We start from the raw sequence: 12,795 nt of genomic DNA, 5'->3' as shown, positions 1-12,795 counted from the left end.
CGATGTTTTCATCCCGCTGCTGTCATTTAGATGCTGTCGTTTAGTTTAATTTTGAGGTTGTTTAGGTGAAGTTTTTATTTTGTAAGAAGTGAATGTTTATTTAATAAAAGTATTGCTTTTGCTACTTCACCTATGACGTCCTTATGTGTGTTAAACTTCCTGGGCACACATAAGCTGCACTTGGTTTTGTCCATTAAAACCGGGTGTGACATTGTGTCCAGAGAATGATAGTCTCACTGGATAGTTTGGTGAATAGGACATGAGACCACCGGAGTGTTTCAAACAAAGGGGGAGAAGGCTAATGACCTCACTAGATAGTTCAGTGATCGGCACTAGTTAACACCAGAGTATTTCCTGTAGAGAAGAATGCAAGTACAGAAGATTGAAGATCAACCCATCGGATGGTCTGATGCTTTGTTAGTGCACACTAGATTATACGGAGCATTTCTTGCAGAGGCAACTGCAAGTGTTGAAGATTGAAGAACAACCCACCGAAAGGTCCGGTACTCTGAAAATGAATACACGGTGAATTTTACATAGGTAGGCTACAAAGGCTCGAATGGCTCAAGATAACTTACCGGAAGGTCTGGTAATGGATTTGAAAGAACACTGGAATGTCCGATGTTCACAGATGCATTGAGTGGAGTTCTAACGGCTAGTTTCTGAGGTTGTACTCACCAGATAATCCGGTGTTAATAGCTTTTCTAAGCCGTTGGCAAAATGGCTAGTTGGCAAGTTTTAGGCTCTAAATACCCCTCAACTCAGTCAATTGAAGGTGTCGCATGCTGCTGGAGTTTAGAGAAAGCTCATATGCATTTGAGAAGACATCTAAGCCACCAAAGTGCTTAAAGTGATCATCCAAGGTGATTAAGCACAAGATTAGTGAGTGTTTAGTGCTTATAGGCCTAAAGTGAGCTGTAGTTAGGTGTTGCAGCTTGAAGAAGGGATCAAGGAGTGATCCTAGCTCGTACCGAGAGGTACACCAGCACTTTGGAGTCTTGGTGACTCATCGACATCTTGGACCTTGGTGGCTCAAGCTTGTTAATCCTCTGACTTGATGCGAAGCGGTGGTAAGACACGTGTACAGGGACACAGAGACCCTTGCCATGATGGCTCAAGCTCTAAAGTGATCACAGCGGCAAGTAACCAAAAGAGAGGCTAGTGATGAGACCTTACCTTGGTGTCTCTTCCGGCTTGAGGCCATGCCTTCATGGCTTGGTGGCTCAAGAGTCATGACCGGGTGCCGATCGGGAGCATATCTTAATGGAGCTCCAATGTGGACTAGGGATGACATTCATGTCATCGATACTATGGGATAAAAAACCCCTTGTGCCGAGTTTGTCTCTCTACCATATTTACATTTCTGTATTTACATACTTGCAATTTACCTTTCTAGAATATGTTGCAATCCTCTTGAGCGGTAGAGTAGACACACTAGATAAACCTAGAGCACATTTAGATAAAAATTGAGACGAGTTTATCTTGTGAAGTTTTTAGAGCCAATTTAGTTTAGGTTTCTAAGTGTACTGATTCACCCCCCTCTTAGGACGTTACCGTTCCTCACAGTAGGCCTCCAGTCCACATGTCCAATCTGGCATCTGGCCTGGCAACCCAGGCCGTGGCACAGTGGATGCATACTTATGGCTCCAAGCTGCTAGTTATGAAATTGAGTTTTCCTCGATACATATAAGAAAAATACAGCACAACTATAGACTAAATCACAGTTGGTGAGGAAATGAAGGGCCAAATCAAAAATTCCCAAATTCCCAATCCTACCTAAAATCCCTAATCGTGCAAATTTCTTGACTAGGCCAACAATTTCATCTTTCTCCTGTCTTTTATTCCATTTGCTTTTGAACCGAAAAGAACCCTAAGCTGTGGCCCTACAAGCATGGACCTAACAACTACCTTTGCTTTTGAACTTACTCGTTCTCGTTGTGCCCATGCCAAGCACCCGCAGCATCTTCTCCTTCCATCACCATGGCAAGCACCCAGTGGCACATTATGTTGTATTGGGAACAAGGGAAGTGAGGATTGAAGATGGATTGGAGATGGCTTGGCGTTCCACGTTGATGGCCACTACATCACCCTTTGCCATTGCACGAACACTAGTCACCTGGCCAGCCCAATCGATAGTGGCATGAATCCTTTGCTCATAGTAGCGACCACGAGCGAAAAAGAAAGGAGCAAGGCTAGCCTTTTCTCCTCTAATCCATAGTTGCACAAAGCTGGGCCTACTCAATCCATGGACCATAGCCCCTAGGCCCATACCCCTTTGTTCTTCTCGTCTTTTCTGAAGCCAACTAGGAACCTAGGGCTCGGAGCTTGTAGTGCAAGGGGTCTCGCTTCCAGTGGTTGGTAGGGCAACTGCCCTAGCTTGCCCTATTGGGCGGCCTGTCTAAGAGACCAACCGCATGCATATACATGATCTAGTATGATGTTATTGATTTTTTATCAGTATAGATTATCATGTGTTCTAGTGGCAGGCGCAACATTTTAGCAATGAGTATACATAGCTAAAAAAATTGTCCTGTTGTAGCCGTGCTATTGTGGAATCACTTTGCACACTGGCACATTCCCTCCCCATTGTGCTCATGCTTGCATCACCATGGCAACTCCCTGCCGCACTTGCACCGCCACAAGGCTCGGTGCCATCGCACTTCATCTCATGCGTGTGTTTGGGTGTTGGGCCACCGAGATGTCATTGCACATTTGGGAAATTGGGGATTGGACGTTAGCCATCCATTGTTAGGCACTGATGACTTGTCGAGTTGGGCTTGGGCCATTGCGTGTTACCGTGTTGGACTTGACCACTTGGGTCACCAGGAGTTGTGCCTGTTGTAGTGAGAAAAAGGCAAAGTCCCTGGAGACTAAGGAAAATATTGTTAGCGCAACTGACTCAGTACCGGCTGGTGCTGCCCAAGTCTTTCGGCACATTCTCAATCGAGTCATCTGGCACATCCTCGACTACTGTATGTGTGCTTCACTGACTCATCATGCATATCCTCAACCGACTATGTGATAATGTTCACCACTTCACCAACTCTCTAGACGTTTACTTCTACTGCAAGACGCATCGCAACCGCTGCATGCAATGGATCACTAACAAATAGTGCATGTCGCTATGTTTGTTTGTAGCATGTAAATAAATATACTGCTCTCATCAATAATTAATACACTCGGTAATTATTCCTTAAACAAATATGATATATACTTAATTTTTTATGAAAAAAATTCGGTGTACATATGTAGGCCCATGCCCTCACCTGTGCCGCCCTTGATGTGCTCCCACCCCCATTGTGTATAGGTGTTTTACGCTATTTGCGAGGTACCTAGAGATACCACCATTAAAAAAGTAGCAGGCGTTAATTAACGGTGGGCTATGTTAGGGATAGAATTTCGTTAACGTCCAACTCGTCCTCCATGTGTCATGAGAAAGAAAGAAGTCATCCCCGCTAGTCAAAAGATGAATATGCCATGAATCCCCCTCAGAGGTTTGGTTTCTTTATATAGCTTTACATAGAGTGGAGTACAAGCCAAGTCACATAAAGATCTCAACCGATTATGATCTGAACAAAGCAAGGCAGGCAATTGGCCTATTGCAGGATATACAGTAGCATGTACACATTAACACGCCCCCTCAATCTCAGCTGACGGCAACAATGCTGAGATTGCGGCAACACCGCTCTAGCCTTGCCTTTGTGCACGATTTTGTGAATGTGTCTGCAACCTGGTCTGCAGAAGCAATGAACCATACCTCCAGCGCACCAAGTACCACGTTCTCTCATACAAAATGAAAGTCGACTTCTATGTGTTTAGTCCAAGCATGAAACACATGATTGGCAATGAGGTAGGTAGCTCCGAGGTTTTCACACCACAAAACTGGTGGTCGAGGCTGAGGAACTTGAAGTTCTTTTACCAAGGATTGAATCCAAGTTGTTTGGGCCATACCATTGGGTAAAGCTTTGTACTCCGCTTCTGTAGAAACTGCACCTTTCACAAAACGCAGGATATGCTTCACTGCTTGCCAATGAACTTCAGTTAGTGTTGATAGAAACTAACAAACCTTATTAACAGTGAAAGCAATATCGTGTCTAGTCAGTGTGAGATATTGTAGGCCGCCAACAATGCTATGGTAATGAAAAGCATCTTCATCACTAAGAGAACAACCTGAATCACGGGATAGCCTCTCATGAACCACAATAGGAGTGGAAACAGATTTGCAATTCTCCATTCGAGACCGTTGACGAAGATTTAAAGCATACTTTGCCTGGGTGAGGTTTTATCCCCCCCCCCCCCCGGAATTGGGAGCCACTTCAATGCCTAAGAAATACCAGAGAGGACCAAGATCTTTCACCAGGAAGGTGCAGGAGAGCTAAGCTATCAGACGGTCCAAGGCCGCATTGCAGGAACTGGCAATAACAATATCATCGACGTACACAAGCATGTAGATGGTAACACGATCCCTAGAGAAAATGAACATGTACATATCTATCTTGGACGAGCTGAACCTGAGCTGGTGAAGATGATCACTGAGGCAAGAATACCATGCACGGGGCGATTTTTTTAAGACCATAGATCGCCCGCTGAAGCTTGCACACATATGATGGATGTTGAGATTTTTTGAAACCCAAAGGCTGTTGCATTTATGTAGTCTCAGTCAAAATACCATGCAAGAATGCAATATTGATGTCGATCTGGTGAAGGTCCCAACCTTTGGACACCGCAAGTGTAACACCCTAATTTTCCAACTTTTGAAATAATAATAAAATATTATTTCCTTAGATTTAGGGTGTTATTTTTTTCATCTCAAAATCCTAGGTCGAAATTTATTTTTCTTAAATAATTAATCTAGGTTATATTTATTTTAATGTTGCATTCATGCTGGAATAGAAGCATTAGAGTTTCATTGTGCGAAAATGAATTTTTGAAATCTCGAGGTGCACCGTTTGAATTTTGAAAAGTTTCAAAATGCTTTCATAAAAGAAAATCCAATTTTTTTGGTAGGCCAAATTCTTCCCTTTTTCTTTTCCATTTTTCCTAGCCCACTCCTTTTCTTTCCCCGGGTCGAGCCAGTTTCTCACTCTCCCTTCCCCGCTTCCAGCCTGGGCCTCGACCCGACCCAGCCACGCTCGAGCCAACTTTTCCGCACACGCCTTCCTCCGCGCGAAGGAACCCCAACCTAACCCGCCTTCCTCTGCTACTGGTGCCTGTGCCCGCACCTTCATCTCCGCACATAGCCGCAGCTATTTCCACTTCAGATTCGCACCGTGGCCTTCAAAAACCCAATAAACCCCCCCAACCGACCCAATTTCTTCATGGTTGTTGTACCCCTATATAAGTCTGCCCCTCGCCTCGTATTCCCATCTAGCCACCGCCATTTTGCACATGCACCCAAAACCCTAGATCCACCCCACCGCTATTGCCGCCTCACTCGTGCTCACGTTGGTTAAAATTCACCCCACATTGCCCCCATCCGAGCCGCCCGTGAGCTTTGTCGTTGTCCGCTGAGTGCATGGGTGCACTCACCTTCACGTCCAGGCCACTAGAGCTGCCTCCCCAATGTGATCCAGTACGCCGCCACCACCTCCACCGCTGCCGACCTTCTTCCCACATCGCGCCGCTCGAGGTAAGCCTTCAAACGGGTTCGTCGTGCCCTTGGCATTGTTTTCCACCACTTGTCGTCATTCCCCGTGCCCAGTGACAAGGTATTGGCCCTCTCCGACGAGTCCACCATCGCTTGTTTCCCTTTCCACCGCTGTGCCAAAGCCCCTTTGCCGTCAGCCGGTTCCAGAGCACCGTCCCTCTCCCTTGGCCGTTAGATCCGAGATGGATGGCTGAGATTAGATTGGTTCATACCACTTTGCCATCCAATCATGTGTTGCCACGTGGCTACATAACCCCAGTGAGCACCATCGCCACATCATTGCCACGTCAGTCAGTAAGCACATCAGCAGAGCCTAAACCTAGTCAACCAGATTATTATTAATTCACAAAAATTGGCAATTTTGCAATTAACCCTTAAGTTTTCTGTTTTTTCCTAAAAGCACATGTATTTTTATAGTTTAGTCCATAAATTTTTCCATATTTACAAAAAGGTCCCTCTATTTCTAAAAAAGGCCCATGTCCTTTCTGTTTTATTCAAAATAGGTCCTTTTCTTTTTCTGATTTTAACCCTAAACTTGTTTTTAGTGTAACTTTCTCGTTCTAGCTCCAATTTAGACAATTTTTACGCTCTCGTGTTCATAGCAACGTGTACTATCTTTTAGTACCTTTTTCATAGATGTTAGATATTGTTTGGTGTACTAATCTTAGATAATTTTGTTGTGTGTTTTTTGGTGTGTATCGATAGCAGTTCGAGAATCTCCCAGATCAAGTCTTCGAAGAGTCTAAGCAGCAAGTTGGAAGAGGCAAGTGTCCTTGAACATTCTAATTCCAGTTTTTATGTTTATTTTCAAACATGCATGCTGTTAATTTTGAATCTCATTTACTTATAGTACCCTGTTCCATATATCCCTTATCGCCCTAGTTATCAGTAGTGGTTATGCTAGGTAGCTTGTGCTTAGCCTTGCAGAAGGGTATGGTTGGGTTATTGGTTAAACATGACTAACGGTCTATACAACTATGAGATGAGAATACTGGTAATTGTTGTAGCAACATGGAACATAGGGATGTTGAGCAGAAGGTTAGATGATGATGGTGGATGAGGCACAGGTTCGTGAAGCACTATGGTTGGTGGTAGGGTCTGCACCGGTTTGTAAAACAGGTAACCTCGATTAACAGTTCACCCACGGGGCTTATATGGGTACGGTCTGGCCAGCTAATTAACAGATCCTCAACATAGAATGAGCCAATTATGCTGTAGTGGAAGGGAATAGTGATTCTTTCTAGAGCTACAAGGCATAAGAGGGGTCTTCTAGGTGGTGTGACTCCACTTTGATGGTAGTGAAACCTCAGTGGGCTTATTCTTATTGGAAGGATGCTTTGTAACGGTCTTGCAGTGACCTCTGGGCAACACACCATAGGCGTGTTCTAAGTGTTACGCGAACACGATAACCAGGAAATCATGTCTCGTGGGTAAAGTTGGACAACTTCAGAAGGGTGTAAAACTGATATATCAATCATGATCATGGTTAAGAGCAGTGTGGTTGTGAGGAACCGTCCAAACAATATTCAAATTAATCTTCAGGCAGATCATTTTTCATAATCACAACCTCGATGATCAATCAGAATGCCGTCCCGGTAGTCCCGGCACATGTTTTGTGCCCAATATCGGAACACATGCCTTTCCAACATATACATCACAACAAAGCTCAAGAAAGAGCGAGTAATTAACATTATATTACAAGTCTTTAAACATGCAGTTGTTTCCACAATTTACAACAAAAAGGTAACAACAACTACGCAGTGGAAGAAAAATATACAACAAAAGGACATGGAGCCACATGCCCTTAGGCTCCATACCAAAACACTGAGTTCGGAGTAGAGTGTGCTACTCCTGCCCGCCACCCTGATCGGCAGGCACAAAGTAGCCGAACACCGCCTCTTCCTCGCCAATGTGCGAACCTGCATCAACTTAAGGGCAGCACCCTGAGTACGAATGTACTCGCAAGTCTTACACAATATGGGTATACATACTCTCGACTTCAAGGATCATGCATTTAAGCTGGTAACAAGACTTAAACATGGTTAAGTTAATTAAGTGGTAAGCATCCTAGACATAGGTGTGAGAAACTAACTTAACCAACTAATATGAAACTACCTTTCCATAACCAACAACTAAGCATACATAAATGTAACAACAAGTATATCAATGTGAACAAGTGCTAACTCGAACCACCAACCACTAACCACCAACCATCATACCTAGACCATAATCACATGCCCAACCATCCAACTCATGCCATCATCCACAAACCACAACGAGAACTCTATGACCGGGTGCAGATGAAACAATAGCATCCTCATGACCGAGAGCGCGACAGTTCAAACTATTTACACACCCTGCAGAGGGATACTCCTGGACCCACACGACATGAGGACCATTCGGCTTGTGCCACTGGCCAAAGTGCACACAAGGGGGTACTCGTGACAACCTTTCCCAACCAGCCCCTACCGTGTGGGGCATGCATCGCTCGGCGCGGCGATACTAGAACTACTCCCGGATCAAACTAGTACCGCTTACAAGCCGTCCTACTCACACCGTCGATGTTCATGCCCACAAAGCTACTGCTGTGAAGGTATTCGACTTGCCTTACCATTAGATCGGCATGTGGTGAGTAAGCTAAGTGCTAAAGCCAACAACACCGACGATTGGCCTTAAACGATGCAAGCGGTCTATGGTGCTCGGGTTTCCTCTCCCGATCTGCCCCTTGGACTTTCCACTGAGGCAGACGACACCCCTAACACCGCCCACATCTCGTCTCATACTCACCACTCACCAACCATACCATCACCAACAACATGTAATTGTAAATAGTAGTAGATCCTATTGTCACGAACAACAGAGAACACCGTCATTCTACTTCTACTGAAATACCTAAGCATTGCTAACCATAGCGAAGACCTTTAGACATCGACATCACCTCTAGGCTTTAAGGAACACACATAAACTCATGACCAAGGTAGAAGAATGCAACAGCATAGGTTCTACCCAAGGGTACCCGACACATGCATACATACATAAGCATAGATAACACTTTAGACTTTCAAGTTAACACGACGCAATATGATAGATGCTTGCCTTGTTGCCCTGGATCAGAAGGATATGGCGCGACAGGATCGCCTTCAGCCTCCAGAATCGACAGATCGGCGGTCACTATAAGACATATACGCGTGCAATGAATAAATATACGAACAAATGTAAATGCATGAAAATATGCGAGTTCTAGTAGTGGTAGAGCGCCAAGGCACAATTACATATGTAAAAGACCGCTAAAGTGTTAGCATTCTGAAGTTCGAAACCCCAAAAAAGCAACCCTAACTCACCCTAGCTTCTGTGTACTGGCGGTCAAACCGGCCCCTTTGTTGCGGTTAGACCGCCCCCACTCAGTAGGTTCTGGCCCTTGGTGGTCAGACCGCCGGCCATCTGGTGGTCAGTTCGGCCCAACGGGCGGTTGGAACACCACAACTCAGTGGCAAAATGACCATGGTCAGACTGCTAGCATGGTGACAGAACCCCTTTTTAAAGCTCTAGACTTCTGAGGGGCCGCCGACGGAGATCTCGGCAAAAACTTCAAAAACGGTTTGGACAAAAATAACTCTAGGACGTATGTGAAGGTTTCACGCAGACGTTTGGACGACATCCGTGGCCCAAATGTGTAGAACCCATAAAGTAGATCTATAACAGGAAAAGTGGGGTTCCGCGGTGAAAAACTAGATGCCGACTGATTCGACCGACCAAAATACGGAAAGAGGGTATCGGGATGTTCACTTTGTCGGTTATGAACTTTCTAGTGGATCACTTCTCCGCTGGAAAGCTCCAAACTTCGGATTCCAGCTTCCGGAAGGTGGGCGTGCCTAGGGTACCTCGGCTTCACTTGTAGTGGCGGGAACCAAGGGGAAAAGGGAGAGCTAGAGAGAGAGAGTGAGAGGGAGAGAGAGAGGAGCATATGGGGAGTGAGGGAGGGGAGAGAGAGAGAGTGGGCTGCCCCCTTTTGAGTGAGAGAGAGATATTTCCCTCATGTGGGCCCCACAAGTTAGAGAAAAAGTCCGATTTTGCTTCTAATTCAATTCTCTCTCCAATTTTCTTTTCTCTCACTTCATTAATCCAAATTGAGGTGCAATTGAGCTGCAAAATCCGAGAAATTTTTATGTCATGATTAAAATCCTTAGGGGTATCTGATCACAGAATCGCAGCTCAAATTTTAATCTGGCGATCGAAAGCGATCCAAATTCCAATATGAAGCTATTGATGCATGTTTAATATTAAACACGCAATTGCGGATTTTGGGACGTGAAAAACCTCCCCCCTTAAAAAGAATCTCGCCCCAAGATTCAGTACGAGTCGGGGAAGAGCATGATGAGCACGCTGCAAGGAATATGACACGCCGTGAGGGACAATCATGCTATGAGAGGCAGAATCCAAAACACACTTTCATTCACATGTCTATACCTAGACACATGAGAGATTCCAAATATGCTATACTACATCCACATTTACAAGTTCTCAAAGAAATCAGGATACTTGGAGCGGAGCTTATCTTCCCGCTCCCATGTTGCTCCATTGAACTTTCAAGAACTTGATTGAACTTCACCGTATCTTGCGTTCGGCTTCATCCAAGATACAGAGTGGCCGCTCACAATATGTCATGTCTAGTTGCAACTCTTGGGGTGCAACATCAACAACTTCTGTCAGGACTCAGAGACATTTCTTGAGTTGTGAGACGTGAAAGACGTTATGTATCGCGGAGAGGGACGGTGGCAACTCCAACTAATAGGCCACCACTCCACGCTGAGCAAGAATATGGAATGGCCCTACATATTGAGGTGCTAGCTTGCCTTGGACTTGGAATTGACGAACGCCTTTGAGAGGCAAAACCTTGAGATACATATGATCTCTAATAGCAAACTCAAGGTCTCGACGACGGCGATCTGCATAGCTTTTCTGCCGCGACTGAGTGATGAGAAGACTCTTGCGGATATTCAGAACACGGTCCTCTGCCTCCTTGACCAAATCCGGACCTAGGAAAGCCTGTTCACCGGATTCAGACCAATTTAGCGGCGTTCGGTATCTCCGGCCATAAAGAGCATCAAACGGCACCATCTAAATACTAGCTTGGAAGCTATTGTTGTAAGAGAATTCCGCAAATGGCAAGCGTATGTCCCACTTCTTCCCATAAGTGAGAACACAAGCTCGGAGCATATCTTCTAGAATCTGGTTCACTCTCTCCATCTGACCATCCGTCTGAGGGTGATACGTTGTACTATGGAAGTGCTCGGTCTCCATAGCTTCTTGGAAGCTCCTCCAAAAATGAGAGGTGAACTGTGTGCCTCGATCAGAAACGATCTTCTTCAGAACTCCGTGAAGGCACACAATTCGGGTGAGATACAACTCTGCATATTGCTTCGCATTGTAATGGATCTTGATGGGCAAGAAATGGGCGGACTTAGTGAGCCAGTCCACAATCACTCATATGGAGTCATAACCATTCGAGGTCTTTGGCAAGCCAGTAATGAAATCCATGCCGATCTCCTTCCACTTCCAGGAAGGAATGGGCAAAGGCTGGAGTGTACCAGCGGTCCTGAGATGCTCGGCCTTCACCCGCCGGCAGACATCGCACTCAAACACATACCGAGCAATTTCTCGCTTCATGCGAGTCCACCAAAAGCGGGGCTTTAAGTCTTGATACTTCTTCGTGCTACCAGGATGAATAAACAGCAACGAGTCATGAGCCTCATCAAGAATCTTCTTCCTCAAAGCCTCCACCTTTGGAACCACGAGACGGTTCCCAAACCACATAATGCCCTACTCATCTTCAGAAAAGCATAAGGCCTCACCGATATTCATCTTCTCTCGGATTCGGGCCAAGCCTTTGTCATCCTTCTGAGCTGCCTTGATCTTATACAGAAGAGTGGATTTGATCTCCAGGTTGGCAATGAATCCATCCGTGACCATCTCGAGCCCAAGCCGACGGAACTCATCACACAGTGTGGAGTCCCCAGGCGAGACTGTAAGACAATGGCAATGAGCTCTCTGACTCAAAGCATCGGCGACAACATTTGCCTTGCCGGGGTGGTAGTGCACCTCTAGCTCATAATCTTTGACCAGCTCGAGCCACCTTCGCTGCCTCATATTCAAGTCTGCCTACGTGAAGATGTACTTGAGGCTTTTGTGATCCATGTAAATCCGACACAAACTACCCATCAAGTAGTAGCACCAGGTCTTCAGAGCATGCATGACAGTGGCCAGCTCCAGATCATGAGTTGGATAATTCTCCTTGTGGCGCTTCAACTGATGGGATGCATAGGCAATGACCTAGCCCTCTTGCATCAGAACACACCGAAGGCCTATGCCGGATGCATCACAATACACATCAAAAATCCTGCTCACATCTGGTTGGGCGAGCACTAGAGCGGTCGTGAGCAACCTCTTCAAAATCTGGAAAGCGGACTCACATGCTCTTGACCACTCGAATACGCTACCTTGCTTCAACAACTCGGTCATTGGCTTGGCAACCTTGGAGAAGTTCTCGATGAACTGGCGATAATAACCCACGAGTCCGAGAAAAGTCCGTATATCAGTGACACTCTGGGGCTGAACCCAATCGAGCACATCCCGCACCTTGCTCGGTTCAACTGCAACCCTGTGCTCTGACAGAACATGACCCAGAAAAGCCACCTCCCTGAGCTAGAACTCACACTTGCTGAACTTGGCGTATAACTGATAATCTCTGAGTCTGCCAAGAACAACACGGAGGTGCTCAACATGCGCTTCATCTTTCTTAGAGTATATAAGAATGTCATCAATGAAAACCACAACAAACTTATCCATTTTCTCCATAAACACCGTGTTCATCAAATACGTGAAGAATTTCGGCACATTCGTCAATATGAATGACATGTCAGTGAATTCAAACAGCCCATAGCGGGTCGAGAAAGCTGTCTTTGGAATATCCTCCAGTCGGACTTCGATCTGATGATAGCCCAGTCTCAAATCAATCTTTGAGAAGACTCGGGCTCCGGTCAGCTGATCAAACAAGATATCAATCCAAGGGAGCGGATACCTGTTCTTGACAATGACCTCATTCAACAGACGGTAGTCCACACACATCCGGAGAGTGTCATCCTTCTTCT

This window comes from Phragmites australis, chromosome 9, assembly GCF_958298935.1.
Source record: "Phragmites australis chromosome 9, lpPhrAust1.1, whole genome shotgun sequence".
NCBI lineage: Eukaryota > Viridiplantae > Streptophyta > Magnoliopsida > Poales > Poaceae > Phragmites > Phragmites australis.
The sequence above is the reverse complement of the archived record's forward strand: the minus strand, read 5'-3'. Positions refer to the sequence as shown.